This window comes from Hoplias malabaricus, unplaced genomic scaffold (genome assembly GCF_029633855.1).
Source record: "Hoplias malabaricus isolate fHopMal1 unplaced genomic scaffold, fHopMal1.hap1 scaffold_62, whole genome shotgun sequence".
In the NCBI taxonomy this organism is placed as follows: Eukaryota; Metazoa; Chordata; class Actinopteri; order Characiformes; family Erythrinidae; genus Hoplias; species Hoplias malabaricus.
This window is the reverse complement of record NW_027101061.1, coordinates 133,434-139,433: the sequence shown is the minus strand read 5'-3', so window position 1 is coordinate 139,433 and position 6,000 is coordinate 133,434. Positions and strand designations below refer to the sequence as shown.

General features: G+C 42.4%; 1 protein-coding gene across 1 annotated transcript in view; it reads left to right on the top strand.

The window, feature by feature from the left end:
* Positions 1-1,774: 1,774 nt before the first annotated feature.
* Positions 1,775-6,000, top strand: part of LOC136684431 (tyrosine-protein phosphatase non-receptor type 4-like) — a 48,823-nt gene continuing 44,597 nt past the window's right edge. The window contains exon 1 of the mRNA XM_066659188.1: positions 1,775-2,160. The gene's annotated coding sequence lies outside the window, so the exon portion shown is untranslated. The remainder of the gene's footprint in view (positions 2,161-6,000) is intronic.

The following is a 6,000-nucleotide window of genomic DNA, read 5'->3' as shown; positions in this document are numbered from 1 at the left end:
GTATTCCTGGTACACACACACACGAGAAACCACATTTAAGCTTACTGACACATGGTCACTTCCTTAACTTATATTTTAATTATCTAGTTAATTCAGGGCCAGTTGATATTCTCTTTATTTTAAATGGACTGGTGTTTAGCCTGTGGCTTTATTCACAGCTCCCCTCCCCTTCCCTCTCCTCAATATGGTCCAGAAATAGAGGCGAGTAATTAAGACACTCGGGTGGTCTTTTCTTGAAGTGCCTGCATCAATTTTACCAGCTCCATTTGGTTCCAGATGAAGGAGAAACATATTCAAGGAAAATATTTAGTCTCCCTTTTAGAATTAGTATTAAATGCACAATTGGGATGCAGCCGTACTTTACCTTTAAAACAGATCTGTGTAAACAAGCTTGGTTATGATTGGCTGCTCTGTAATAGAAATGTGTGTTTATAGGCCTGTATATGTATGAATATGTGTGTGTGTGTGTGTCGGTTGGTTTTTAGATCACGAAAAACCAACTTGGATCAGGTCAGTCACTGCTTTACAGCCCAATGTAGGGAGGGGTTTTACACCCCTTCAGTCGACTCTTGGCATTTGACATGGTAACTTCAGGCTCATGTTCCAGAGCATTCTATTGGCACGTATAAGAGGAGTGTCTAGATACTTTTGGACACTCAGTGTTGGTTTCCCAGACAGGGATTAAGCTTGGACTTGGACTAAATTGGAGTGTCAATAGTGAAGCTTTACTGGAAAATCTAGGATTAATCTTAATCTGGGTTTGGGAAGCTGCTTTCATGTTAAAAACACAGCACTGTGGGTCATTACCATGGAGACAGAGCGACCCCCAGTGTAGACCGGCTTCCTATTGGACGAACAGGCTGTGGTGTGAATAGAGGTGGATTTTACACCCACTTTGTTCCAGGAACCCTGTGCTGGCTCGATTTTACACCCAGAATGGTGTTCTGGTACATATTAATCACACAAGAAAAAAGGGCATTCACCTTCAACACAAATCCAGTGTGTGTGTGTGTGTGAGAGACCTTCTCACACGGCTTGTAACGCTGCGTCTCTTTCACGCGAGGTTGGAGCTGGCTATTTACAATCTAAACAAAGCTGTAAAGAGCATGAACTGGTCAGTGATGTCCATCTTCAGGGGCATGTTCCCCTGAAGTTATTTTTAAGCACTGTGTGAAGATGGAACAGGCCTGATGTAAGCGAATGAGTGTTTTGCACATTTCTGAAGAACTATTGACCTGTGTTTGAGGCCCTGACCCTAATCTTACACACCCAGCTACAACCGCAGTTACGGAATTATTTACTATTTAATACACAGCCAGTCCCAAACGTTCTGGGGCATGTTTTGGGGCATTTTGTGCTTTTTTCATTAAATAAAGCCTCATTTGAATCAGTGCATCAAAGAGTCTTGTTTTACCGCACTTTAAACATGTCCAATTCTTCTGGAAACAGGGTTATAAACTGTGTCTGAGGCTTTGACTGTGTCTGTGACTAACTGTCTGTGATTTTAAATGTGTCTGGGAATTTAAATGTTTGTAATTATCTGCCATTTTCACTCTTTGATTTTATGTGTCTTGTGACTCTCTGTTAACCATGTCCATATCTGTTACTGTCTGTAGATTGTGTTTTCGTGAGTGTGTGTCTCTAATTGTGTTTTTGTGTGTGGGTGTGTGTGTGTTTAATCCGTGTGTCTCGGAGTGTGAGTTCACCCCCGTGCGCTGGCGGCGCTGCGGAGACCCGCCGCTGGTTTATCCGCTTCTTAGTGCTCACAGAGCGGACACACGACACAGCAGCCAGCGCTCCCGAACACGGCTCTGCGGACCGGGTTATTTTCTCCTTTTCCTCCGCGCTGTGGAATATAAACTCGCCCAGCCTGATTTCCCCGGGCTTCTTAGTCGATGCTGGATGTTATTTTTATGGGTTTTTAATGCTGCTTTCTGCTCGTACCTTTCTCTAAGAGGCCCCGCGGATCGCAGCGACGTGTAGCCGCCTGAGGGGCGACCCAATCGGAGATGAAGTCTCGCCGGGGCTCGCTGTGGGCGCTCTGAGCCTGGGAAGCTATTCGTATTGGGCTTTTTGTATTTATTCACGCCTGAGGAAATATAAATACACATTTTACACACGTTTCCTTAAACCTGGACACCCACGGAGCAGTTTATGACGGTAAGCTTTTATCAGATTTATGCAGGTATGCATTTATTCAAGCATAAATAATAATTAATCGCCTCAGTGCTCATTTTATGGCGGGTATATGGAGTTTAATGGATATATATATATATATGGCAGTTGGACAGATGGAGACCTTCTATTTACACATAGCTACAGTATCTAACGTTACTGTTGGTCTTGATGAAGGCGTAATATCTCACATGTTCTTACATTTTATGACGTACAGTAAAAAATAAAAATAAACGTGTGTTTGTTAATATCCCCCCCCTCTTTGTACCATCATTGAATCCTTGACTATTAAAGGGCCATATCCCTCATTTGTTCTGGATTTATATATTATGTTAAGTGCACTTATGACGTACTTTGGAGGTTTATCTCCCCCCAAAACACACCATTTCATAACCTCCGTTTATCTCAGAATATTAAAGGGCCCATACTCTCATTTGACCTGTGAGCTATTATTTTATTAATTTATTTTATATATATATATATAAGCTTGTGCATGGTGTCATTTTCCAGTCTCACCACATTAAAGACCCTGTCTTGGAAAATTTATTTTCCATAAATGTTTTCAACACCCACTGTTCACTCACCAGTCCACAAATGGAAAGTGAGATGCAACCAACTTCCTGTTCTGAATTCAATGTTTCTGTGACATCACACACCGCATTTCTGATCATCTAGATCTTTAACCCAGATCTGTGTCGCTACACTCACCTGAAATTATAAGTAGTGTTTCAGCCGGAGCAGGGTTGTCAGGCTTGTCGTTGGACAGCCAATCAGAACGCAGTTAATTTACATATATCAGTCTTAAAGACAGAGTTAACCCGGGTAATTCTGCCCACATAACGAACACGAACAGCTGTACTGATTATAATAACAGGAGTGTTGTGGTTTCTTATTTTGTTGTTTTCTTGCATTGCTTGCAGATAGGCCCCTCTTATAGTCCCTTTTAAAAATAAAATATGTAAATTACCTATGTTTTCATTGGCTGCCCGGTGTTCCATTGAGCAGAAACGCTTCTTGTAACTTCAGAGTTATACACACACGCACACACACACACACACACACTGCTAAACTGCCTTTATGAGAATAAGTAGACATACATTTGCTTGTGTGACACTTGATAAGTGATTGCATGAATTTTGTGACATCACAAAAACAATGGGACAGGATGTTTTTGCAGATATGTTTCCATACATGGACTGGGGCCTAAACAATATGGTTTGAAACATATGGCCTCAAAGCATCGTTTGTTCATTGTTCAAAGCAGTGAGAAGAAATGACGTTTCCCATGGTACGCACTGAAGCAGTGGTAGGTGACCCTTGAATTTGCTGATGGTGTCCTGACAGGAATAAGCTGACTGATTGATATTGTTTGATTAAGGAAGCTCCTGGTTGTTTTTAGATGATATAATTCTCCTACAGCAGATGAATATTGGCCTTTGCAGGCTACTGTAATCCAGGGTTGAGCCCACCAACCCACACACTGTGAAACAAAACCACCGTCAGTTTTCAGTGTTCTGTCTGAGTCAGAAAACATGGGATAAAATGAGCCGCTCTGCTTCTGACGTCAAATGCAAAGACTTTAGAATTGCTCCCTGGTGTGAGTCTGTCCAATACGCTGGAACCGCGTATACGTGAGAGAGCAAAGACGAGGTTAAACGCAGCAGAACAGAACAACCAGTGCAGAGAAATAAGGCCACGGAGAAGAAGGAGGACCGAGTAAAAACGGCTAAAGACCAGAGCCTCTGCTCCTCGCTGCTGTGTGCTCGGGGTTGGGGTGAACAGTGAGTGGCTCATTATCATTTAAAGGAACAGGCGCTGAAAGTGGTCATTCAGAACAAGGCTTTTTAGACAGGGGGAGAATGCCGCTATGGGGCTTATACCCTTTTGGTATTTGGACCACAGCTGGTCACAGACGTTTCATTAAGACCCAGACCTGTGTTCACCTGACGACAAGGGGGAGAATGCTTCTAAGCTAATGCTTCTAACCTGCTTCTAAGGCTTATTATTCAGTAATTACATAGACGGCAATGCAAAGATTGGTGCAGCAACATTTACTAGAATTTACTTAGCCATTCAATTTTAATGGCTAGAAAATTATATAAAAATAATTAACAGTAGGTTTCATGAAGATTATTTCTGTGTTTTTTGTGATTACAAATGACTGACTGCTCCTTTAAAGCCTGATACCTCCCAGTTTTGAAGGGGTTAATTTTATGCAGGACCTTTTGTTGGTGGTTTTTGGGGTCAGCTGTTTGAGGAAAGTCTCCTGTGGTGAGAGCTCTGGTAAACACTGCCCTGCACCTGAGCTGAAACCTTGTATCTCAGGACAGGGTCTCGGGGTCTCCGGGGGCTGGGATTGAATGGAGACACGTGCCTGGACGGTTGGTAGAGGGACTCCTGCTCACCACAGGATCATTAGATACATATCTGCTCGAATAAACTGTATCCGAGACTTTTCCACTGCTGATTAGAGGACAATATTTAAAAGAATATACAGTTTAAAATAGTATAATGTAAATAAATAAATAAAAAATAAGTAGCAATATTGCACTAAAGTGGAAAATTAAAATGTTAAAATAAGGTTTTGTGTTATTACACCTTTTTTTTTTTTTTTTTAATATGTTGGAGTAGATGTACATCAGCCTAAGATCATATTGCCCAATGCCAAATGTTGGCTAGAGGGGTATAAACCCCAGAATGAAACACCAGGATCTAAACACCAGCCCTGTCAGTGGTGCGAGATCTTAAGTTTGATCCCACTTAATTTTTATTCTCCTCTCTACTGGTTCCTCCTTTTCCAAGCAGTAGATCTGACACACTCAGGATTGTGTTTATTCAAACCGAGAGTGAGATAAAAGATCAAGAGGAGACTTGCCCAACACAGGCGAGAGGCAGCTCTTTTTTAGGTTCTAGGTCCTTACACAAGCCTTCCTGGATGTTACAGGACGGATGAGTAGTGGTGCTGTTGTGTGTGTGTACAGAGCATTCAGTCAGCACCTTAACAGTGAAGAAAATTCCTGAAAGAATAAAGAGCTGAAAAATGTTGCATGTCATCCTGGATGAGAAGTGACACACAGCTGTTTACTGTTTAAATTCGAAACACTACGTTGGTCCACCTTGTAGATGTAAAGTCAGAGACAGTAACTCATCTGTCACTGCACAGTGTGTGTCGGTCGTCCTCCAGTCCTTCGTCAGTGACACAGGACGCTGTTGGCTGGGTATTTCTGGTTGGTGGACTATGGGTTTAAAAACTCTAGCAGCAACTGCTGTGTCTGATCGTATCACTGTTAGGGTCATTGCAGCACTGAGAATGATCCACTACCCAAATCATATCTGTTTTTTGGGCATCCTGGGCATTGAATAACATGACGAAATTGGGGTAATAAAGTATGCAGAACCACAGGAAGGTCACCAAAGTTCACCTAAATGGTCAGTGAAGCTGATACAGTTGACAGTGAGTGTACCAAAAAAGGAGGTGGCCTTAACGTTATGGCTGATCTGTGTTTATGAGAACTGAGATAACGGTTGAGTGTAGGTTAGTGTAGTTCTGCTCTGAGTCAGTTGAACTAATCTTGCTGCTACACCCTGCGTCTGTGAGTTTTTGCGATTACAAACCCTCGCGGTCACTCTGAGGTCAGGAGCTGCTGGCCGCGCAAACAGATGCTGTTTCTTTTTCTGTAAACGCTCAGTGAGCTGTAACTCTAACCCTGACCCCACTCCCACAGAGTAAATACACCACAAAGAGCCAAACAAAAGCAGCAGAAGAGTCCAGTGCAGCTTCAGTGAGTGTGGTTTATTAATATCCACATCAGGAGGGACCTCATA